The sequence below is a fragment of the Amblyomma mixtum genome, chromosome 2 (genome assembly GCF_055824585.1).
Source record: "Amblyomma mixtum isolate Tamu chromosome 2, ASM5582458v1, whole genome shotgun sequence".
Taxonomy (NCBI): domain Eukaryota; kingdom Metazoa; phylum Arthropoda; class Arachnida; order Ixodida; family Ixodidae; genus Amblyomma; species Amblyomma mixtum.
The window spans coordinates 212,257,906-212,283,825 of NC_143013.1; the positions used below are offsets into that span (position 1 = coordinate 212,257,906).

At 46.9% G+C, this 25,920-nt stretch overlaps 1 long non-coding RNA gene across 1 annotated transcript in view; it reads right to left on the reverse strand.

Annotated features, from left to right (window-relative positions):
• Positions 1–18,178: 18,178 nt before the first annotated feature.
• LOC149362477 (uncharacterized) overlaps positions 18,179–25,920 on the reverse strand; it is a 29,684-nt gene continuing 21,942 nt past the window's right edge. The window contains exon 3 of the long non-coding RNA XR_016288506.1: positions 18,179–18,370. This is a non-coding gene — a long non-coding RNA (uncharacterized LOC149362477). The remainder of the gene's footprint in view (positions 18,371–25,920) is intronic.

The window sequence follows — 25,920 nt, forward strand, 5'->3', positions numbered from 1 at the left end:
GTAACGGTTGCGCGTTCTCACTCTCTCCCCATGCCTTCCTCCTTTCACAGTAATCATTCTTCGGTTGGGGATTTCTTCCCTTCCGCCACACCTTCCTCCTACCAAGGCAGCCACCTCCAGAGAGATTACCGTTGTAACCATCCTCTGGTTGCGCCTTCCTACGCTCTCTCCATAAAGCCTCTTTCCAGGTAACTCACTCCTTCCAATGTAACTGCCCTACCGGTGGTTTCCGTGGCAACCGGCGACCGATTGCACCTTCTTAGGCTCTAATTATACTCTCTTCTTTGCAGGCTAAACATCCTCCGGTTGGGATTCCTCCGCTCTCCCTGTGCCATCCTGCTTCCGCGATAACCGCCCTGCGGATGGCTCCTGTGGCAATAACCCACCGGGTGCGCATGTCTCCGTTCACAAGAGCTTGTACATTCTACCTCCACATTTTATCCCTGAACGCCGCGATCATAACTAGAAAGTTCTTGTACCGCGATGTCGAACTGATGTGTTTCGTAATTCTTTTTTCCTCATACTTCTTCACACTGGAATAGGCTTCCCAAGGGCATAGAACAATGTAAAACGCATAAACATTTTCACTCTTTCCTGGCGACGAATCGGTCGTAGAAGCTTTCCACCCTTTCAGAACTTGTTTTCTCGGACCGCCATTTCAGTGATGCGTTACTATTGTATTTTAGACAAATGTGCCTTATTGTTTATTTCCAATATTTTTGACATGCTCATTTTAGGTATATGTTTACTGTTATTGTCGCCTCTGCTATAATGCCCCTGGGCGCTGCAGGTACTTGTATAAATAAAATAAATAAATGTTACACTTTCCTCATTGCAGAGTAACCACCCTCCCAGTAGTTCCCATGCCAATGCACCCACTGGTTACGCCGATGACTATGAAAGAGGACAACATACTGCGACTCCAAACCCAGGAACCGGCGCTTAACAGCTGGGGCTGCAAAATACTCATTATTCATTCAAATCAGCAATGACTACCCGGTCGCCCACGTCGTCATTAATGTTTACAAAAGAAGAATTTATGAACGAAGCAGGAGTTTATATCTACTCGGTTATCATAGTATACCGAGCCGAGAAGCAACGTAATATCTAGCGCAAAAAAGGAGTGGAGCTAGAGGTTGTAATTTCACCACAGGATCATAACACCATTAGATGTTTTAAACCTGTTGCAAGCCACCACGTCTTGTTGCTGCTGCATGTCCGACAAAAATTTTTTAATTAAAAACTTTTTCATATCGGTTCCAAGGCGACTGTCATGCTCGTTGATATTCTGCGTGCCAGCTTTGCAAATACGCAGACTGCATTTTCAGCCACCCAAAAAACATTTCTCTGCGATTTCAGCTGTATATTTTTCGATCTTTACGTCAATTTGACATTTACGTCTTTTGGCCGTGGAACTACCGTAACTGGTGGCAAAAAAAGGCGTTTCTCCCAGATCTTAAAGAGCAGGCAGCTGCTTAAGGAGATGATCGGTCAAGCAGCTGCCCTTTCCAAGGTAGATGCCCTAATGCCTCTATGCCCGTCGGGGTTCCGTGGCTGTTTCCAAGGCGTTTAGAAGCGCACGTGTGCTGTGCTGTCACTGCACAGTAACAGCTACTGCTCAGTACAATACAGTGTGCTTGGTTATAGGCAGCAGGAGTCCTTGGGCGGCCAGAAATGCAACGCCATTTTCATGGCATGCCTAACGCGCCTGAAACGAGGCTGCAATGTGAAGCATAAATAGTTGAGTTTCTGCCACTTCTCTCGGCCATGATTTCACAACATATGCTAGTGCACTTTCTCCCTGCTTGGGCAGATTTACCAAAAACAAACATCATCCTGTCATGAGATTTTCAACTCTAGAGCAGTAAGACAGCTGCTTCGTTACACTACAAGCTTGAAGCAAAAATTAAGCAGGAAGTAAAGATTTGTTCTTGCCGCAAGCTACGAGAAAATGTTTTTTGATTAAGGCGACAGCCTCCCAGACCCGGATTTTCGGTTTAAACCTACACCATACTGATCGCTGAATGAACACTACTTATTTATTTCTCTGTTTATTTATTTATTTATTACCAGTACCTACAGCACCCATGAGGCATTATTGTATGGGGATTAACCCCATGTTTGCCTCTTCCTTGTACGCTTTGAAGAGCGAGGCGTTAAAAATAACTGGAAATTGTATTTCACCCAAGGCGCATGCAAATGTCAAAAAGTACATTCTTCAGAGCGCGGTCTTTTAAAATGCCCTGCACCTTTGTGCTGAGTTTGAAAATGCCTATACCGTGACGCTATTTGTAACCTTTTGAAACTATATTTACACGCGTTATGAAAGCGCTCGCATAGTAAACGTATCCCCCCTTTGCTTTTAAAAATGAGGAATTTTTTGCTTGCATAATAAACGCACACACTGCTTTTAGCGCGCAGTCTACTGATGCTGATAGTGAATGATAGCAAGCGCCATTGTTGAATGCCAAAACAAGTAAGAAAAACTATAAAATACCAACTGCCAATGCCGAGGACTTCTGCTTCACTCTACACTACAAGCATATAAACCGTTTACACCCCCAAATCATCCGTTTAAGAATAGATGGCGCCATAGGCGTGCTTAGAATACGGAGCCATTACGGGCCTCGTAAGTCGCCGGCGTGTACGCTTCAACGCAGCAGTGGAAATATCGGGGGTGGCTGCCGAACATGTTCTTCCTACGAAGATGGGAAAACACACAGGAAATACGTGCTGTGTTACGGATTGCAAGAATTGCGACAGAGAGTTAAAGGTGCGGGAGGCGATCGTTTGCGAGTTTCACGGAAAGGAACTGTCCAAACAGGTACTGCTCCTGTTCGCTCCCGTTCGCCATGCGCCATTTCAGAAAGAACGAACGCAAAAAACTCGTCCGCCAGCGCTAGATAGCCAACATAGAAAGAAAGGTTTCGGTTTTAGAAGATCTGCGAGGGCTAGTGCACAACACAGGCGCATGAAGAAGCTGTTCCGCCACCGAAACCGTCACTTTGTGCTTTACTTTGCTGTGTAGAGTGCTGAGACCACACTGCTTGTAAGTTAAGGCGTGCGGCCATTCGTAAAAGGAGCGCCCGGGGCCGAATTAGGAACAGAAATAAAAAAAGACGACTTAAGCTCATACACACCGCTACTGTATATTTTCCACTGCACAACTGTGGAAGCGGACAGCGCTTACCGTCAGTCCGCGTGTATTTCACGCCGTCGTGGTGCTAGTGTTAAACTAAGCTCCAAGTAGCACAGTTGTCGTGGACCATAACAGGAATAAAGCGTTTGCGTTACGGCTGCTATGCTGGGTGGTTGTCACTTCCTCGCGGCCCATGCGAGACAGTCACTAAAAGTGACTCCGGCTAAGAGTGAAGATAATTACCAACGAGACCTCGAGCATTTTGATGTCCGCATGTCGAGCATGGAGCGTACCACAATTTTATATGTGAGGCTGACACAATTGTTAACTTCGTGTTGTATGAACGCGTTGCCATGCGCGTAATAAAAATTATGTCGCGGAATCCTTCGAAACGAGTGCACGCCAGCTTATGAAGGCTGCTTGTTGCATGGCACAGCTTAGATGACTAGATAACAACTGTGTCTCTATTTTTTGTGGCCTTTCTGTGCTTAAAAAACCAGCAGAAAATATTTTCAGTTTCCAAAACACCGTTAACAGGTTTTAGACAAATGCGTACGATGTGCATGTGAGCATTTTAGAGCGGTCTCTGCATGTATGCATCTACACGATAAGACAACAACGAGCGCTGCCGGGGAGGCAGCGTTTTAGACAACAACAATAAAAAACATTCAGCAAATCCTTCGCCGGATGCAAGGACAAGCACTCAGGCGATCCAACCGTTGGCTCGAAGAGGCGGAGAGCTCAACAGCTCTCCGCGACATGAATGCCGATCACGTTTTCATGTCTCAAGTGATCAAATTAGGGTTCTCAAATGCCTTTCGTAGCTTTGGATAAACCATAATATCGTCTTCCCACTTCTTTACAACCGTATCAGTGGAAACACTGTCTGTCGGAACCGAACCATCAAACGCAGCAACCATAGCGAGGAGGCGCGCGCCGAACAGTCTGGAGGCGTGTAATGGCGACGTGATCACGTGATAAAAGATGGCAGCGCCTGTGATACGGCACTGTAGAGCGTCTATACTGGTTTGGTTTATGGCGGTTTAACGTCCCAAAGCGACTGAGGCTACGAGAGACGCCCTACTAGCGCATACACATGACACAATATGGCAAGAACCTTCTAGCAACTTATCGACGCAGCTGTTGCTCCCGCTGACTGAAGAACAGGGAAGTTTGTACCTCTTCCTAAATCAGGTATATAGCACTCATCCTACAACTATCATCCAATTTCATTCGTGGCATGCTAAGTAAAATTTTGCAGCCCTTTTTCTACCCACACATTTATAAGTTCCTTGCGACTACCTTCTTTTTTCGACTGGACAACAGCTCTTTTATTAAATCGGCTGTATATTCCGGTTACTGATTTTGGCTCATAAGCTTAGCCTAATTAATGACATCCTCTCGTGTACTGATTGCATCTTTCAGGCTTCCCGAACGCCTTTGAAAACATGTGTCATAAAAGTCATGACCCTGGCATTCAGGCCTCACTTGAGCACTGCCTTACTGCAGCCAATTAATTCATAATAGTAAATAAATTCACATCACTTTTCAGCCTTCCGACCTTCCAGAAGAACTGTTATCAGGTCTCTTTCTATACATTAGTTACATTCAGGCACATAATTAGCACCTTGCGTATGTATAAGATATACTCATTTTTTCTTCGCAGAAGACAGTGTTGTGTTCCACGAAATCACCAGTATTCAGGATAAAAATATTTTGAAAAATGAGCGTAACGCATTTTCTACCTGGTGCCACGAATATTTGTTGAAACATAACCAGCAAGTTCTTTGTCCTAGCGCTTGTTCTCCTGCTTCGTATTCTTTTAACAAAATAACCTTGCTACTGAAATAATGCAGCGCTTCAGTGGTGTACATACATGGAGCAAGGGCTATCCTTTGCCTTTTAAAGGCAGCCCCCTAAGGATTGCCTCGTGCCACGTAAGGGGTGGAGGGGGGTTGCCCCCTCTGCATTCCTTGACAATAAATGTTTCCACCACCACCACAACCATGGATCGAATTAAATTGGTCACTTCAAATTAATAGCAATTTTAACAAGGCTATTCGAAAATTAGAATACATCAGTCGAACCTTTCTTCTCCTGCCATATATATACAAATTCACCATCACCTTCAAAAGACTGCCTACCATTGTAAGACAAAAGACTTGCCATTGTAGGGCAAAGGCCTCCCCTTTGCCTACCAGTTAAATATGCCCTGCCCTAGCTGCGACTACCCTATTCCCTATACTCATCCGCCCACCTGACATTTTGTCTTACCTTGCCCTTCTTGTTCTCTCTTGGAATCAAGTCTGTTGCCATAACAGACCATCGATTGCATTCCCTTCACATTGCATGCCCTGCCCGCGCCCATTTATTGTTTATTTTTACTCGGGCATCATTACCTCACGTTTCTTCCCTTACCGGCTTTGTTCTCTTCCTCTCTCTTATCGCTGCACTTTTTGTTTCCTTTGCATTGCTCACTGCGTTCTCCTCGATTTAAGTTGAAGCCTTCCGGTTAGCCTCCAAGTTACTGTCGCTCAAGTTAGTACCAGTAAAGGTACAGCGGTTTCATGCCTCCCTCTTGAGGGATATTTGCAAGCTGCCCCAATCGAAAAACACGAGAAGTTTCTATCGCACGACTGTCGCCTGGCAGAGTTTTATGTCTTGAAAGTAGCACACTGGCTGTATAGACCGTCGCACGACAAAAATTTTGCGCCGGGGGCTCTGGCGCCCGACAAACGCGCCTGTCACCGAATCTATTGAGGGACAGACGCTCGCAGATCTTCCATCATTCGTTGGAAGCGCCCGCTGTGGGTTATGCAGTACTAAAGACTGCCCTGACGCATTCTGTAAGGGAATTCGCGTGCCAAAGACTCCGGCGACTCCTTTTTGAGCGCCAAATAAATATCTGCCTTCGGGGCTGATATGCGACGCACTTTTTCTGTTCTTTCTGACTCATGATAGATATTCCTATCGCATGGTCTGTCGTGTGAGAAAGCCCAGCCATGCCTTCTGTTGTGCTGAAGAGTCTGTCGCAAAAATGTTTCTTCCATTTAGGCATCCAGACACTGAAAAGGTTCCTGTGAGGTACATGAATTTTAAATGTCTAAATTGATTGCTTTATTATGCAAGGAATTCGATTCAAACTCTGCGCGAATAACTAATAATGCAACTCAGATCATTCCAGGAGTTTACTTACCGCAAGGAAATCGCGTGCATGCATATTTACGAGGCATGTGGTTTATATTTGTATGACCCTACTAGAAGAAGAAATGTACGTGTGAAGCTCATCCTTCACTGAATCGGATGAGAAAGCGTGCTCAAAGAGACACTCGAGAGGCAGGAGTCACAACACTCTATTAACAAGGAAATGGCAGAGTTATACGCGCTGTAGGAACAGGTGCACTGACCCCTACTCCAGAGCAAACCCAGTAGAATGCTTGCACAACTGAAACTTGAGCATGCATAATGCATATGTAATGGCTGGAAACTCATGTATTATGCAACGCCACTGAATCAGTTCAGAACTTATGAACAAGTTCGATCTTTTTGTACGCGCTGTCTTTGAGAAAATAAAACAAGGGCATGCTACCTCAACCGTCAAGCTAGCAATCATTGAATATATTAGGCCCAACTTGGGTCCTGACTAATTCGTTTACAGTGATAATGTATGTCTGCGGTTCCTAGGAACAGCTTTTAACCCAGGTTAGGAAAGGACAAAACAACAAGAAGCCCGGTTGGGCGCACACTTCCTACTAAGTAAAAAGTTGTTACTATGCAGCGGGCGCTTGCTTCCAGCCGTTGTTATGAAATACATCATTGGTCATGAATTTGCAGCATGCAGGTCTTGCGTGACCTTCGCATTTTCAAGATTAAGAATTTTTTTATATTTTTCATTTACTGCTTCAGACATCTACCTCTATATAACACTTGGGATGATACGGAATAATGATAAATAAAAAATACGCAGCCTGGTAATTATTTAGTTTGACTCTCTGGCAGTGCAATTGTATACAAGGTGCAGGTTATTCACATAACCATTTGGACATCGAGAAATGTCTCGTTGGATGAAGCAATGTAATAAAAAATGCACAACATGTGGCAGCAAGATACATGCATGCATACTACTCGTGTGTCTGTAAATCAGTTATTATTTCTTAAATGAGCATTGTGTACCGCAGCATGACTGTATAACGCTGCTTTCACCGACCATGCTCTTTTAGGAAAAGGTAGTGGCATGCAAAATCGAGGAGTACCAATTTACAATGCTGTACGCCCTTTCACCTAAAGAGGAAGGTGAAGGTAGCGCACTTGTAGAAGACAATAAGATCATAAGTTGTCTGACTCCAAGTCACAGAACATTTTTTACTAATACAGATATAAATATATATATTGTTGCGGGACAGAATATATCTACAAATATTTACAAATAGAAAAGAACAGCTGCAAGCGGCACCGAGAACACAGTCCGAACTTCGTTGTCGTCTTCTACTTTTCCCACTCGTGCCATCGCTCTTTGTCGTCGTCGTCTACCCGCTTCAGGACCCCCGGCTGCTGAAACGCCGTCTCGGCGTTAGGGCGGCGACCTATGAGTGTCGTGATAAGGTTTAAGGCGACAGACGTGGACGATGTCGGTGGTGGCGCCAGAGGACGATGGCGAGGTTTCAAGGGGAGCAATTTCATAGTTCACGTCGGTAACACGGCGCACGACACGGTAAGGGCCACGGTAGTGCGAAAGGAGCTTCTCGGAGAGACCGACGCTGCGAGAGGGCGTCCAGAGAAGGACGAGTGATCCTGGGGTAAATTCGACGGCCTGGTGACGGCGGTCGTAGGCTGACTTCTGGGAAACTTGAGAGGCTTGGAGCCTACTACGTGCTACTTGGCGCGCCAGCGTGGCCTGGGAGATGGCGTCCCGAGCGTAAGCAGTGGTGGGGGCTGAAGAAGGCGGCATGAGTGTGTCCAAAGGCAAGGTGGGATGCCTACCAAACAAAAGGTAGAAAGGAGAATAGCCTGTTCTGTCATGAAGGGAAGAGTTATATGCAAATGTCACATAAGGCAAGGCTGCGTCCTAATCTCGGTGGTCTGGCGATACGTACATGGCTAACATGTCGGTGAGCGTGCGGTTGAACCTCTCCGTAAGCCCATTGGTTTGTGGGTGGTAAGCTGTCGCGAGCTGGTGCTGCGTGTCACACGAACGAAGAATGTCGTGAACTACTCTGGATAGAAAATAACGACCGCGGTCGGTGAGCAGTTGCCGAGGGGCGCCGTGGTGAAGGATGACGTCTTGCAGAAGAAAATCGGCGACATCGGTAGCGCAGCTGGACGGCAAAGCACGCGTGATGGCGTACAGAGTCGTATAATCAGTTGCGACAGCGATCCAATTGTTGCCGGAGAGGGACGTCGGAAAAAGGCCAAGAAGGTCGAGGCCAACACGGTGAAAAGGTTCCGGAGGTATGTCGATGGGTTGCAGAAGACCGGCAGGCAAAGTGGAGGGCCTTTTCCGACGTTGACACAGGTCGCAAGCGGCCACGTAACGCTTGACGGAACGATAGAGACCAGGCCAAAAGAAGCGATGCCGCACCCGAGCGTACGTGCTGGACACGCCAAGGTGACCGGCTGTCGGCAGATCGTGCAGTTCTTCAAGGACAGAAGAGCGTAGACGTTGGGGTATCACGAGCAGGAGCGGACGGCCATCGGAGCGTAGGTTTCGGCGATACAAAATGCCGTTCTGGAGCACATAAAGGTTCAGAGACGGAGATCGGTTTGCAGAACGGATGCCATCAAAAATAGGACGTAAAGATGAGTCGTGGCGCTGTTCGTTGGCAATATCGGCAAGATCAGAGATAGCTAAGAGGCAGGGCAGGGTCTCAGCGTCCTCTTATTAATGCGAGGGGTTTAGTTACAAAGTACCAGGTTTTAAAAAGTGCGAGCTCAGCGAAGATTCAATTAGAGCAGGGTGTTTGAATGTTCGAGATATTTTTAAGTACGTCTGAAATAATAATTCACAAAAAGTAGTGATCACTGTACTCTAAATATATTGCAACATTTTCACTACAAAATTGTAATGCATGCCAGCTTAGAAATGATCGTTGCCGGTGTTGTGCTTGTGAATAAAATAACGGAAGTATTCCTGGTAAAAGCAAGCTAAACACTCGAGGTTCCAATGGTGTTCTCAATTAAATGCGCACATAACTGCAGCAGAATTATTTGCATGGCTCAGAAGGATCTACTATCAGAAGTGACGGTGCTAGTGTACCCTAAGAGAAGCGAAGTTAGGAAGAGCAACGTTCTCATCATAATAAGAGCCCGAGCGGTGTATTTTTGAATCACAGCCACCGAATCAAATGAGCACCCTTTGCTTAGCCGTGAACTGGGAGTTTGTGCAAATAGCTGCAGGCTACCCTTACTAATTACAGAACTCATGATTAGGCGAGGAGCCATTTGAAATATGAAGCACTTGACTCTTAAGGTAAGCAAGCTAAATAAAACTGAACTGTCGGCTACATACTGCGCATCAGCCGAAATTTGAATAGTTTGGGTGCAGCACAGGTGAACAACTTTCTAGCCTGCATCCGCTTGCGATATCGGCTGCACTATCTAGGCACACGTGATCACTGCTCGTGACTTACAGTTTGGAAAACTTCAATTAAAATGCATATGTGCCCAAACAAGCTGTTCAGAATTCTGACAGTCACCTCAACTCTAATGAAGGGCTGATTCTATACGCCATCACTGTTTTGTTTTGATAAAATTGCACTGGGCAGGATATAAGGAGCCTAAGCTATCTCTTGCATACGAGTGAAAGTGTGACACTATTCATATCAAAGCAATCTGCCCGTATAATGGTACACCTGTCAGCTTTATGTACATGCCCGGTTAGTATGTGAGTTCCAGGCAACCCACAAAAAGGCTGAACTTTTTCAAAACGTCACCAAATAGCTACACGCGTATAAGACGTCCTACTCTAGTCCAAAGCCCTTCAGCAGCGTGCGCGTCAGGAAGTTTAATCAAAAGTGTCTCCGCTACGCACGCACCTAGTAGTTTACTCAGAAACATTTCTGAAATAACAGACTAAAGATCACCTCAGAATCACACATTGAAATGAAATTAGAATGAAATTAGTGAAATTAGAACCTACATGCGAGCCAAAACTCCATCCCAATCATTGGAAAGCCAGCTCGCCTGGTGCTGTGAATTTTGAGACAATATTGATGCTCTCTAAGAAACAGCACGACTACAGTGACGCTTTAGTGAACAGTGAACTATATTACACATTATAGGCACACATTCAAAAACAGCAGACAAAGAAAACAACGGAATTAGAGCTTCTCCTCCGTAATCTCGAAGTAAAAATGAGCCGAGTACACCGCGACGAGCAGAGGAGACAGTGCGCATTTATTTTAATGTACTATGGAAAAAGATAAAAACGTAACATGTTTTTATTTTTATGAGTGGCTTTTGTAGGCAATTATTTTATTTGAGTGTATTTGTTATTCGGCCGTTTGGTGCTGATGTCGTGGCTTGGCGGGGTAGCACTTGCGCGCTCGCCCGTCGTGAATTGCAGGTGCTACGTGTGAAGCAAGTCTCATTTGTTTCGCGCCTTTCGTCGGTTCAGGCTGCAGGGTGAATAATTTCCACTTAACAATCAGCACTTCCTGATCGCAGAAACGCATTCTTTGCGTATTGCTAACGCTTGTCTTGTTTCTTTAAGTGGTGAAGCGTTCGCAGTGAAAACTTTGAAAACCGACCAGAACACTGGCACAAATAACTTGGCCACCCTTCGATGACCTACTGCACTACTTGCGAATATGCGAACTTCATTGTAGTTTTGAACAAAAAGATGGCCTGTCAGCACTTTGCCCAAGTGTGCGCTGCCCCCAGTTCCTCAGCGAATAAAAGGAAACTTCGGGTGGGCTGCGGAGGTCCTGTTAACGTGAAATAATAATGCACTATTTTGCACCCCGCAGGGTGTCATGAAGACAAATGAGGCTGGGGAAACCGTGAAAATATCAATAATGGACCCTTTACAAGGAGATGCAGATATGGGGCAGTCTTAAAACGCAGACTTAAAGCGTGATGAGTGACAGTGGCCAGTTGGAAACACGTCGGGTCTGCACCAGCGCCGTCACCGTTCTACACTCTATACGAGCGGGTACCCAAAAGAAACCGGACTTATTTTTGTTTGAACTTATTTGTTCACATTTTAAGCACAGACCTTCAATCTCCTTCAAAGTATTCCCCACTTGCAAAGATACGCTAGTTGAATCTTTCATTCTATTTTTCAAAACATTGTTTAAATTCATCTTTTGTGATGCTTGACAGTGCTTCCGTCGTTTTTTCTTCACCTCAGCAGCATCAGCGAAACGATTTCCATTCACCTCTCTTTTCATTCTAGGAAACAAAGAAAGTAGCACGGGGCAAGGTCGGGAGAGTATGAGGGTTGAGGAATAGGGGTCATGCCATTTTTGCTCCAAAATTGTCGTAGAGACAGGGCTGTGTGAGCAGGGGCATTGCCATGATGGAAAAACCAGTCACCCAACCGCCACAAATCTGGCCGCTTCCACCGCACAGTGTTGCCCAATCCTTTCAAAACATCCAAGTAGAAAGCCTGGCTAACTGTCTGACCCTGCGGAACAAATTCTCTATGGACGACTCCTCTCACGTCGAAAAAACAAATCAGCATTGTTTTGAGGTTTGGTTTCACCTCACGAGCTTTCTTGAGGCGAGGTGAATTTGAAGTTTTCCATTGGCATGATTGTTGCTTTGATTCCGGATTCGATTCAGGAACACTTGAGTTGTCCCCATAGCATCGTCCTTGTACGTCTTTCTTAATATTTCAAGAGTTTCCATTCAACTTTTTCAGAGCAAAAATCAGAATTTCACCGGCGCACGCTGTTCACGAAAATCAACCATTGCAAAAACGACATTCACACAAAGCAGTCGTCACTCTAAAACTCTGCCCATACTAGTCTGACCTCCTTCAACGACGGCACTCGGCTTACTGACTCTGGAATGTTCGTTCTATGCGCTCCTAGTGGTAAAACGCGGTACCACAGAAGCTTTGCCGATCAAAAAATTTAGTCCGGTTTCTTTTGGGTACCCCCTCGTACACAGTAAGTTATGATTTAACATATGGCCGTGAGTAACTTGTGCAATATGGAGTAGAAGTACTGTGTTTTTTTTTGCGTTTTCGTTATTTTTTATGAACCCCAGAGGTAACAGCCAAAATGAAACCAATCTAAATGTTACCATATTAGTTGCGCCATGCAACCTTTGCGCGGCAACCTATATGCAACGCGTTAACTTATCTTTCTACAAGCCAGGAGCTGCGCATCACTGACGCGCATGCGCCAAAAAAAAAATGCACTGCGCTTTATTCCCGTAAAATAATGGGAGGGGGTGAAAGTAGCCCGTGGCGGTGAGAGTGAGTTCCGCTGGCTTCTTCGCGCTTGGCATGCGGTGCCCGCCGGGAAGCATGGACAGCAGAGCGCCACCGCAGCCCCACCACCTCCGGCTGCCTCGTTAGCGTCTTTAGTTTCAACTGTTCCAACTGTTCGAATACACGCCGTTTCTAGCTGCGTTTCTTCATTGCTTTATTCGCGATTTCGAAGTGTAGCTTGGTTTACGCTCCGCGAAATCAGAAAATGCCTCGAAGCAGCAGCGACTGGTCGGGTTTGCTGCGGGTCAACTGCAACAAACCTTTTTGCGACTGTCGCCGCTACGTCGCCGTCTCTTCGTCGCACTCTGCAGCAAGCGGGACGAGCTAATCGGGACGGCAAGCTCATGGTAGGGCGAGAACGAATTGATTAATAACTCGAAGTGGCAACAGTGTTGGTGAAATCCCTTGGGGGATTCCCCTAAACATTTGACCAAAAATTACGCCTGTGTAACTTCGGAACGAATGACGCAATCACGACGAAATTTCAGTAATCTGTTTTATTTATAAGGTAGAGAGAGGGTGTGGTAGATGGCCCTTGGCGATCACAAAATGAACAAGGAAGGGGAAAACCTCAGGTTGCTTGAGCCAACGTTTCGACAAGGGGACTTGTCTTCGTCTGGGCGAGTATTATGTGCTAAAAATGAAGAAAATCCCTCCGTTAGATTTTTCTTGGTCCCTAATGGGTGAACCTGCAAGACAGCACCGCTAGTGGTGGTACTGACACATAAAGTGGCGAAGCCGAGTGGAAAACAAGTTCTAAACAAAGAGGCGAGTGTGCAGCCTCACCGGCACGTGCTGCTACTAGAACAAAATCAATGCATCAAACGCTTACAAATGTTTATTTTCTTTTAACTGTTTCCTTTTAAAAATGTGTTATCACATCCAGCGAAACAACATGAAAAGGAAAAGAGATCATTCTCCGCAGCAGCTACACAGGAGGCGGTAGTAGCAGCAGGCAGCAACAGAAGCAAGTAGCAGTAGAAGCAACGAGAGGCAGTAACAGTAAGCAACAGCAGGAGCGGAAGCAGTACGCTGCAGGAAGAAGCATCAGCCGCAAGGAGCACCAGCCGGAAGCAGAAGCTGCAGCAAGCAGAAGCAGCAGGAAACAGGACCAGCAGCTAGTACGCCCCTTAGCTAGACCAGCAAGCAGAAAGAAGAGCAAGTGGGAGCAGCACCAATTAGGAGCAGCAGCAAGGAGGAGCAGGAGTAGCTGCAGCAGCAGCAGCAACAACAGCAGCAGCAGCTAGAGACCAGCAGTAGCAACCACAACGACGACACCTCACGCTCAGGTCTGCGACACACCCAGCAAGGCTTAGTACTGATGAAATAGTTTTTGAGATGGTACGATTCTTGTTCAGATAGGCAATTTTCGTGCGCCTCAACGTATTACTAATAACACAATGGACGCTTCATTTGTGCCGCTCGGGCTAAAAGCTAGCGTATTTCCCGTTTTAGAGCGGGCCGCAAAATTACAACAAGCATTCACGACAAGAACTGTTCTTGCGAAGTTACTCTGATGATAAGCCGCGGAGTATGGGTCGGAAAACGAAAGTACTTCTGCAATCAATCGGAGCCGAAACGCTAGTGCTCAGTGCACGCGTTTTAGTCACAGAAGTAAAGAAGCAAGAAATCAGGAAAGTACTGATTTTATCATCGTGGTTTGTGGAGGTGAAGTAAAACGGGTGTCTGAATGGAGAATACCTAGAAAAAACCAAGCTTCACCCCAAATCCAGGACACAAAGGATTCGTTATTCAGTCCTGATCATAGTGTAATATTGGTGAACAGCGCTTAGACACAGTGACAGAAGACAAACCACGACGCCGTATGCGCTTTACTTCAACTTCATTAAAGAAGGCATCGTAATGGAGGCAGAGAATGTGTTCAGAAATTGTTTAGCGGCAAAACTAATAATATTAAGGACTTATTCTACTCCTGTATGACGACGACATCTGGACGCTTCGTGCTCAAAATGGGATGCTTTCTACTATATAAAACCGGCATTTTAAGCACCAACTAGAGGGGGAAAAAGTACCTACAGTTCCAAGGGTGTTGTGCGCTTGAAGCGCGTAGGTTCGAGGTTGGTGGCCCTGTGGATGAATTCTTAAATTCCATGCTGTTGCTAAAAGAGTCGTTCAAGGGAGAAGCGGAACATGAGAAAATGGGACACCGTTGGTTCTGCTAAAAGCGAAGCATATAAAATAGTTTTTTAGAGCCGTTTAGTTAGTGTAATATAGGCATTCAATGTTAATTATCTCTTTCAACTTCAATAGGCCTATTGCTATATAGTGCTATAAACAGGACGGGTGCGAATGATACACGAATTAACACGAGAGGTATCCAAGCAATTCAGATTCACCTCCGCACGAATTTGCTTGCCAGCTTTACCGCTTATATTTTATATATTTAGGTTATGCGAAAACGTTGTAGCCCTGGTTCATTGCATGAAGGTACAAAAGAGAAAACAGGCGCACATTTTCAGAGGAACATTTATTGCTCTCACTCAATGGGTACTATGCGTCAACAGATTTCGCTACGGCCAATTTACACGCAAGTTCCGCGCTGACATGTACCAAGTTTCCAAGGCAGCGGCTTATTTAGGTCGATTTTCTTGGGCTCTTCAAGTTTGATATTCTTAAACATTAAAAAGCGTATTATTAACCAGTAGTAAAGTGTCAACTTTAAGCCGAGAAATGTCGTGGAAGTTCATTCTTTCACAGGAATTAAGCACTACTACACGCAATATATTGCATACAAGCATATCTTTAAGCTATACGTGCATTATCATTTCAATTCGAATACTTTATCTGATAATTCAGACGCAGGAGATCGTGAAGCCGTATCGAAGCTACTAGTGCTTACGCCAGTGTCACCGATTGCCTTTTTACTTTTATTCTTCGAATCCCTTAATTGCACTGAGCGCAGCTGCTTATGGAGAGATTTTTGAACTAACCCTCTTTCCAAATGAGAATGTTTCGCAAATTGGGAGGTGCAGTTTCAGAAACTTTATTTTTATAAATAATTTTAAAAAGTAATTCATACTTTCTAGGCTAAAAAGAAAAGCGCAGCGTAAACAATTTTTTTTTCGGACGTGGTGTGCAAATTTTAAGCGCTAAAAATCTATACAGGAATTCAAGCAACCTACAAAGCAAAGTGGATCATCACATTCACGTAGTCACATATCATGCATCTAGTTTAATGGTAACAGTCTCTGTGCGGAATTGTGGCATGCAGGCAGCTCACGAAATTGGTTTCGGTTGACCCAGTTTCTCCAGCCCCCTTAGAGTTGATGTTAACTGTGTGCATTTTTCTCTTTACATCATATAATTGAAGAATCCATCTTCGTGAACTTTTTACAATTCACGATTTTTCAATAAAATCAAAACTGCCGGCTGATGCCATTTTGGGCGGCTGCTCGCGGCATTCCAAAACCGCGCGTCTGTTGAAAGACGTAAAGCGCTGTCATTCAAAAGGCACCTCTCCATGGCGGCCATACCACGCGACAGTCTCTGCGCTGCTCGAGCAGGAGCAGCAACGTAGCGAGGAACGGGGAGCTCTGCCCCACAGACGTGGGAGAGATTCTCGAGTAGTTTGTGCGTCATGAAGTGATACTATTTGATTGACGTCGCTTTCAGCACTTGTAGGCATGTTGTAGGTTGTAGATTTGTATGCATCAGATATAACATGAAAGTTCTCAGCAAATGAATGGTTATGAATTCCAGAATCAAGGTCCGAAGGAATAGGATTACTAGAGGTGTCGATTGAAATGATATTTTAATAAGTCTTTGGATTAGTAACACGCCACAATTTCCTGATATTTGTTGTGAGCATAGACGGGAGAATCTGTGAATGAAAGTGTTCCTTTGCGTCTTCAATTGCCTGCCCTTACGCCTCGGATGCCGTCGAGTACGAAGCCCGCCGTCTTTTGGTGGGGGAAAACTTATCGATGCGATAAAGTCGCTTCTTATTATTAGGTAAGCGCTTGAGATGAATGCCATACAATGTAGCATTAGTGTTGTTTATGATGCCGCTTTGAGGAATGAACCGTTCAGTGAGCTGTTTTACTTTGGCCGAAAACATGCTCCATTTGCTTTCAACAATATGATTGTCAAAGCGAACAAGAAAAATGTCAATACAAGAAGAGAGTACAATATTTATTGACTGAAAGTTCACTCGCTTATAATCGCGTATCACTAATACTTTTTTTGTTAGATATTGGACAAGTTACCTTCATGCAAAAGTTGAGAAGAGCGGGATCGATAAGGCCAGGTCGATAACTTATAGGTAAAACTATTTCAGGTCGACTAGTGAGGACTAGATCCAGTGTATTGGCAACGTTAGCTGTTAGTGTAGTTGCTTGCGTACATATTTGCTGCAATGAAAATACTGAGCATACATCCAAAAATTCACTCGCTAGAGAAGAGTGGTGCATAAAATGGGAATATCGGAGCTCCATGTTATGTTGGGAAAATGAAAATGAGCGAGTAGAAATATCCGAGACGCGGGAAAACATGTAGCAACAGAATTATTGACGTCGTGAAGATTATTGCAGAAGGTGGGGAGGAATATGGCGGGCGATAGCAAACTCCTATTATGTCTTTGTGGTGATTACGCGTTACAGCACCCCTTACCATTTCTACGTCAGTCTGAACATGTACACATGATGAAGTGATGCCATTTTAGTCCGCCAACAGCATGCCTCCACCTCTCTGTTTTCCACGATTACAACGAAATAATGCAAAATGATGTGCGTTAAGAAACATAGAACCACAGATGTGCGCAGTTAGCCAGGTTTATGCTAAAGCAATAATTTTTGCAGAAAACGTGTCGATAGCAGACGATAACGAGTTATATTTGTTAACACTTCTGATGCTGGTGAAAAGAACGGATGTAAAAGTTTTAGACACCCGACCACTACGCTCACGTGTGCCAATGATGTGCTGGGTTAGCAATCGGTTGCGGCGGAACCAGAGCCTGCCCTGCGTGTCAGAATGTTGACGATAGCGTGCGTGGCCGAGTCGTACATGTAGCAGTTTTCACTAATATGCAACTTGTGGCGCCATTAGTGTTTTGTGGCACCAGGTTGGCTTTTAGCAAATTCAAGGTGCTTTTTACGACAGACTCTTCTTGCAGCTGAAAAGTCTTCAGAAAGGGTGATCTGCGTGTCCTTCAGCCTATTGCGTGTAGAGAGAATGACATCCTTTCTGTCCAAATTGAAAACTTTGCTAGGACAGGGCGACATTTATTCGGCCAGAAAACTCCCAAGCTATGCACGCGTTTGAGTGCATCAGGAATACGGGGATCAGTGAGACAATTGTTAGGAGCAGAAGTTAGTTTTTCTTCTGTCTCTTGCCATGTCTCGTCGGAGTCTGAAATGCCGTGGAATATTAAGTTGTTACGTTGTGACCTGTCATCCTGATCATCTATTTGTGTTTGCAACGTGCTGACTATCTCGAAAAGTTCTTCAGTTTGGGTTTGTATGCTGGAAACTTCATGGCAGCGCCGAATCCTGGCCAGAATACAGGACAGATGAATGTGCCATTCGGGGCCGTGAACTGTGTCTCTGTATAGGTCCTTTATTTTCTCAAAAAGCGTGTAATTTTTTTTTGGCTGAGGAAGCCAGCGAAAAGAAACGTATTTAGAAAAGTTAATAGTTTGCAGGATCATTCAAGTGCCCTCTACGACGGCATAATTCACTCCGGTTATTGGGGCGGCAGTATCCACGTGAGCACTTGCCAAGGTTGCACGGATACCAGACATCTTTGGTCATTTTCCGGGCAAACGCCAGATCGACAGTCTGAAAAGAGAAAAAGATTTAGATTTAGGACTTGTGTACGAAAAAAAAACACCTTAGCACTGACAGGTGGCTCAACCTTCCCAACAGCGCTCAAATATATATGCAGATATTGCTATTCTTTTAAGGCTTCAAAGCTAATTACAATAGTTACTGCAAGGGCAGTGCATGGGTTTGGCATGTCGCTAACTGGGTATTGTTTCACACATTCTCCTGAAAAAGTGTGTGGAAGCAAGAGTGCCAAGTGCCTCACATTAAGAGGTTTTGCTTTCTAACGTGGATAAGCTTTCTGAGCCTTGCTTTCGCCAAGTCATTGACAGCGTTGTGCGTAATGTCTTCCTTTATACATAGAAAAATATACTGATATACTACTGTTGGCCAATGTGTTTCTCTTTCAATGCTTTTGTGCAAATTTGTTTCCCAAATTTTTGTGCCAATATCTTTGGTTGCATGCCACCGAGAAACGCATTTTTACACATCCCTCTGCATCTTCCGCGAAGAAGCAAACCATTTGCTTATACTCGCTAGAGTGTATTTTTTTCTTCCTTTCATAGCTCCTGTACATCATATAATACGAACATTTGTGATTTATGCGATCAGGTAAAAGAACAATAATAAGGCAGAATACATCGTACCAGAGCACTGGACACGATTTTATTGCGCCATATTGACCACAGCTGGAGCGAACGGCATCTGGGAAGATATTGGCAAATATGCTAACATAAGAGACCTCTACAAAGCAGTGAAAAGCGTCGCTAGACCACCCATGCCGTCCTTTCATGTATCAATAAACCCCTACCTTTCCCTCCGCTAACATCCCAATTCCCTAACAAACGGCCTTGAGCCACCCTTTCTAATTAAACAGCTCATTCATTCATTGCGCTATATACTTAAAAAAAACGCTTTTAGCTGGGAAATTTCAGAATTTCTTAAAAAACATGGTTTCTCCGAGCATGATACAAAGTTTTAGAATCTATTTCGGATTGGAATTTTTACTCACGGCTGCAAAAAGTCGGTAGACGCACTTCACTGCTTGCGTGTGACTATGCGAAAGAATTAAACTGCTGAGTCATGCTATGAACATGTGTGATGGCTAGGCATACTTTGTACAAACTAAATACATTTCCCCCCTTCCCCCCAGCAGGGTCATCTGCAACATGCTGATGTTGGTGAGTTGTGATAACACGCGTTCCTAAGCATCCGCACGGACATCCTCGCGGGGGGATGATGTTCAGCTTAGTGTCACCGCGGACCCGAGCACCCGTCCTTAGCCGTGCGTGGCATCGCCGTGTCCAGGGAAAAAGGGATCCCGGAGGTTGTGTCGATGCCGTACGTTTGGACCTTTATGACCCCTCGGCGAAGGCAACACCACTTAAGCGCTGCCGTGGCGGTTCAGTAGTGATGGCACTCGGATGCTGACCCGAAAGAAGCAGGTTTACTGCCGCCTACGGCTGTGGAATTTCGACGGAGGCGAAATCTTTGTCCTCAGCCGTGTGCTGTACACTACCCCATACTTACACCTATCCAAACATGACATAAACGCTTTGGATGCTTTGATTCGCAAGACATTCAAGGTAGCACTTCACCTTCCCCTCAACACACCCACAGACAGATTACTGGGCTTGGGCCTCCACAATACGATCGGGGAACTGGTGGAGGCCCACCGACAGGCCCAATACATCAGGCTCACACAAACCTCCACAGGTCGGTATATCCTTGACACCCTCGGAATCAAAATACCGGCCAACGACCCAACCCTCCTCGCCATCCCACGATCCCTTCACCGAGAGCTCCTCATCAGGCCGCTCCCGAGGAATATGCACCCGTCCCACAATGAGCAGCGCCGCAGAGCCCGTGCGAAGGCACTCCATCGAGCGTACAGCCCCCAGCCGGACGCCGTGTGGGTGGACGCTGCCTGCACGGATGATGAAGCGACAGCAGCTGTGGTGGACTCCTCTTTATCCGCCCTCCTCACACTACCTCTCCCTCCAGACACGTCCCCCGAGGCTGCAGAGGAAGCCGCCATTGCCCTTGCTATAACCCGCACGGAAGCCCGGTACATTTTAAGCGATTCTAAAACTGCGATTCTAAATTTTGCTCGAGGCCGAGTCCATGTCCCTGCTTCTGGCATACTGGACTCGCCCGATGCCCCCCGCCCCGCCAAGTGGAGCTGATATGGGTGCCCGCGCACTCCGGGAATCCCGGAAACGAGGCCGCCAACCTTTTAGCCCGAGGTTCTTTAAACCGGGCTCAGGTGGCCTCGGATCGGGGATTCACGAAGGATCGCATGCACTCATTCAGTGAGCTGAGCCAGGCATGCAGAGCCTCTCGCCAGCTTTACCCCCCGCCCCACCCCTCCCTAGATAACAGACACGCAACACTCTGGCGCAGATTACAAACACATACTCTCCCCTGGCCCCTTACCCTAACCCACTATCATCCCTCCTTCCCCACTCCTGCTTGCGCCCTATGCCCAGAACCCTTCACTTCTTCCCTCCACATCCTTTCCCTCTGCCCGGAGGACCCTCCCCCGCGAGACCTAGAGAACCTCAAGACCTGGGAGGACTGGGAGACCCTGCTGCGCTCGGAGGACCCGGCCGTGCAGACCATCGCCACCTGCCGTGCTGCCAGTGTTATGGACCTTCGGAACATAAACACTTGAGTGCAGTGGGGTCGTGCGGGAACCGTGGGGCGTGCCCCGAATTCCTCTGTAAATAAAGTTTTCTCTCTCTCTCTCTGTGCTGTACGATGTCAATGCACGTCAAAGAACTCCAGGTGGTCGCAATTTTTGGAGCCCTTCACTACGGCGTCTCTCATAGCCTTAGTCGCCTTGGTACGTTAAACCCCATAAAAACACCACTTTGGCCAGAGCTTCCTGTAGCCTACAGCCTACAGGAAGGCTGTAGGCTGTAGGACAGGAAGCTGTAGGCTGTAGCCTAGAGCCTACAGCCTACAGCCTGTACCTACAGCCTAACCTGAGGGTGGAAAGTAGGCACTTGCCATTTTCTGTCCTTTCCTCTATGTTTCACCCTGCTATTTTTTTCTCAAAACTCTCCTGTCTCCTACCTACTTCGTTTCACTTTTAGAGCGCAGCTATTTGGCGCCCATTTCCGCGTTTCTCAAAGTCGCCGTCGCCATTGTCTGTTGTAACCAGCGGTAGACACCTTAGTCGCGCTTTAAGCTACGAAACCAATGGAGCGGGAGTTTGGAATGCAGAAGGAAGGCGCATAACTGCCCTTTTGGAAGAGTGGACACCTCAATCGTGCTTTAAGCTGCGCTGCGGTAGTGACAGATGCGCGCTGCATGCGTAGGCATTGACAACGTTGTGCCTATTTCTTTCGTCTTTCACTCCCACCTTCCTCTCTTCCCTTGCGGCGCTGTTTAGGTGTCCAGCGAGATATGTGAGACAGATATCGCGCCTTCCCTGTCCTCAAAAATCAGTTTACCAATTTGCGCCAGAAACACGGAGCTGGAGCCATAGGCCATCGGCATTCATTGTGTTCATTGGGGCTGGCAACGTTTTAGACTCCAGTAATTTTAAGGAAAGGAAATGCGCATAACTGACTCCCTAGGTCAACGCATGCCTGAATCGCACTTATAGGTACGTGGGGTGATGAGAGAGAGATGTGGTGTGCATGCATTAGCGCTGGCAACGGTGAGCGAACTATCGCAATCAACCGTTAACTGCCACTTGCCAAGGTGGCAGGGTGGGTGGGGACAGTAATGTATATATAAAGACAAACAGGAATTTTCTTACCACATGCGGGAGAACATCTCGTTCCCACGGCTGTGACAACCTCGCGAAATACTTGCACAGACCTCGTCTTTGAGAGCCAGGCATTCGTGCGGCAAGTCGAGCATATATCTATTTCTCCGACCACAAAGCTTCCTTCATGGCAATCAAGAACTGTTAGTGGAGTGTTTCTTATGTGTGAAAAATAAGTTGTCCTTAATTGTACATACATGTCCTGCTCGAATTCTTTGCGTCAATCTATCGAAAAGCTGAAACAACTGATGAGCTGCACTCAAATTCCCCATTAGGCAGTAACGTAAGCGTCGGCAATTTTTTTTCCTGGCGGGGAGCGTTAATCTTGTGTCAGCAACTGCCCTGAGTTGCGTCATATTGGCTATATGCGGGGTGGCCCTTCAAGTTCCTGTGCCATCCCCTTGTTGGGCGCCATGGCGGGCAACTGGAACAACACACCTACGTCATGGCTCCTCCCTCTCCACAAAATGATCGCCCTCACTAGAGGGCAGACCGCAGTGACTGTCCAGTACTTTCAAAAATCTAAAGAAAAATTCCCAAACTTTCATATTCTTTTAAAGCGAAGTAAGAGATAAGACCGCCCGATCACTGTCATCATTCAGAGTGGCAAGAAACCTAACCGATGCGTTGGGCACGAGCTACAAGGTACCAAAAATGCCAAGTGCAGAATTGAAAAACAACACCCAAAATTCTAAACTGCCCAACTTGGCGGCCGATGGGGGTACGCCTGTCTCAATTACCACACATAGATCTTTGAACACCGTCCGTGGTGTCATCTCCGTAACCATATTTCTTGAACTCACAGAAGCAGTGCTCGAAGGCCTCAAGGACCAAAAAGTCATCAGTCTTGACGGCATCAAAATCAGGAAGGATTCCAAAGAAGTAGCAATAAAACATCTTGACATCACGTTCAGCTTCAGCACACTCCCCGAAGCAATAGATGTTGGCTACCTGATGATAAATGTCCCACACGACATCCCGAACCCGCGACAGTCTTGCTGCTAGAGGTACCGGAGTTGCCGGACTCGAAAAACTTGTTGGAGGTGGTGACGAAGTGCGGCAACGGCCGCATATCTGTTTTCTCAGCCAGCGCTCGCTTCGGGGGACGCGGTTCTTGCTGCGACGCGCGTCTTTTCTTTTCTTTTTATCTTTCCTCTCATCTGTTAACTCTCCTCTATCTGCACGTGGCAGGTGGTGGTGCTGGTGGAAAACATTTATGTACAGGTATACTAAAGGAGGTTGTGCATGAGCTGACCCAGAGGGGGCCAGCCCTTACAAATATTAGGTGGAGGTCCCTAGTTCGGGACCCCAGTGGCATCGGCCACCGCCCGGGCTCGCGCGACCAAGGCCCGTTGGGCCTGCAGGTCAGAGCAGCCGAGCAGGGTCGCCTCCCAGTCCTCCCGGGTTGGGTTGGGGTGAGGGGGGATAGCAGGGTTGGAGCGGCAGGCCCACACCATGAGGTAGATGTCCGAAGACTTCTCCGCACAGTGCGGACAGTTGCCCGAGAAAGAAGGGTCGAAGTGTTTGAGAGCTGCCGGGCACAGCAAAGTATTAGTATAGAGGCGAAGCAAAAGCCGCTCCTCCGCCTTTGAAATTCTTCTTTTGGCCATTTGGGCCCTTTTCTTTTATTTTTGATTGGTTTAAGCCTGTTGATGCTCCGCAGGTGCAGGCTCTTTCTCATTCCACTTTATTTTTGCCGTTATTTTGACTTTAGCATGGAATGAGACTCCGACTGGGGCGGGGATAAAGACCATGGCCAGATTGATAGAGTAAAACGATGTCTCTGAAGGTGTAAGCTGGAATAAATTCGAGTTCCTGATCGTCAGGGTCAGAGGGGAATGTCCGGTGAGAGAGCGCGCGGCCGGCGGCGTCAGCTGCCTCATTTCCCTCAAGGCCCATGTGAGCGGGAGCCCTAACGATACGCCGGTGCATGGGGTCACCGGTGTAGACGCTGTTTTGGAGAATGCGGTAGGCTAAATACGGTACCCAGCCCTGCTCGACGTTCCGATATACCCCTCGCGAGTCGGAAATAATTGTTTTTGAATTGGAATCAGATGCAGCCAACGCAACTAGTGGCGACCTTCTCCGCGTGTGTTGTGTCACGGGCTCGGAAAGTAAGGCCGTTCACAGTTTTGGCTTGGTGGATGGATGCGGCTGTGTACCATCCCCCATGGGCCGGAGGCATCCACGTAGAATACGCCGGGTATCGATCCATAGTGGCTGGCCAGGGCTTCCGCCCGCGCCAGGCGCCGGCCATTATGGTCCTCACGGTTTATGTTCGCAGGAAGAGGGCGCACGTGGAGGGCGCATCTCCACAGGGATGGAATACGTACGCGCTCTTCCTTGAGAGTGGTGTGTTGGATGTGTAGTCGGACAAGGAGGCGGCGACCCGACGATGTCTTCGAGATACGTGTGTTTTGGTTAGTCAAGTGGGGTTCCTGGAGCTCCCGAAATGTGTTCACCATGACTAGCCCCAGGAGGCGCTTGTTGGAGGTGCTCACGAGGAGACCTAGAGCCCGCTTAATAATTTTGCGGAGGATGACTTCGAGTGAATCCTCGTTTTGCTTCCGCAGGCGGAGGTATGGAGTCGCATATAAAATTCGACTCGTTACAAATGCATACGCCAGCCGCAAGGCATCCTTACATCGCAACCCCCCGCGCTTGTTAGAAACCCGGCGGACCAAGCGGACCACCTGGTCCCCCACCTGACGGAGTTCGGCCAATGTTGTTTCTGACCGTCTGTCTTGATGTATAAAGAGCCCCAGTACCCGGACTTCGATATTTTCAGGGATTGGACCTGTCTCCGGAGGAAATAAATTTTGGCTCTGCACTTTGGTGAGGAGCGTATGTGCACAAATTCAGACTTTTGGGTGGAGCATTGGTGGCCGCAGCGGCGAGCATAACGGTCCACTATGGTCGCCGCATCTTGCAGGTTAGCCTCAATGTCTCCAAGGGAACCCTGCGTGGCCCACAGGGTGATGTAATCGGCGTACAGCGCATGCTGCAAATCGGCGACAGCGCCCAGCTGGGCCGGTAGGCGCATCATAGCCAAATTGAAGAAGAGGGGAGAGAGCAGCGGTGGTGCCTCGGCTGGAGCCAGTTGGCAGGCGCGTTCAATTTCCTTTTCATCCTTCTGTCAGTCGCAACAACAACAACAACAACAACAAACTGTGGGAAATGCACCTTACAAGAGCACGTTTCTGAAAATTGTGAAACAGGAGTACTACACTGCGCAAACTCTGAAGGTGGTCAGCCCTGCTATTTAAGGTCATGTCCGTCATGGAAGAATGAGAAAGAAAGAGTAACGGTGAAGACAAAGCAAAGTATAACTTTAAAGAAAGCCCGACAACTCTTCCGTGCAAAAAAAAAAACTTTCAACTTCAAAGCAATAACAAACTTCAGCGATCTGGAGGCGCTGCCCCACACCGCCTTCCGGCCACAGCCCAGAGTAAGCCCAAGGCAGGTTCATCTGCGCCCGTGGCAGCGTCAGCGAACTTTGCTCCGCCACCCGCCAGAGATCTCGCCGTCCCCTCCACTACGGCGTCTCTGATACTGTCAGTCACTTTGGGACGTCAAACACCCATAAAACAAATCGAATTCCGTAGGTAGTATAATTCTAGTCTGTTATGTATTCTCTATATGTCGGCCTTGAAGTAGCATGCACGTCCTGCAGCCTATCAAGGTTTGAGGGACAGACACAAATGACAGAAAACAGAATTGCGGTTTGGGCAAAAATAGATTTGTCTCGACAAAAAAACAGTGGCTGCTCTTTTGTTGCTGAAAAATG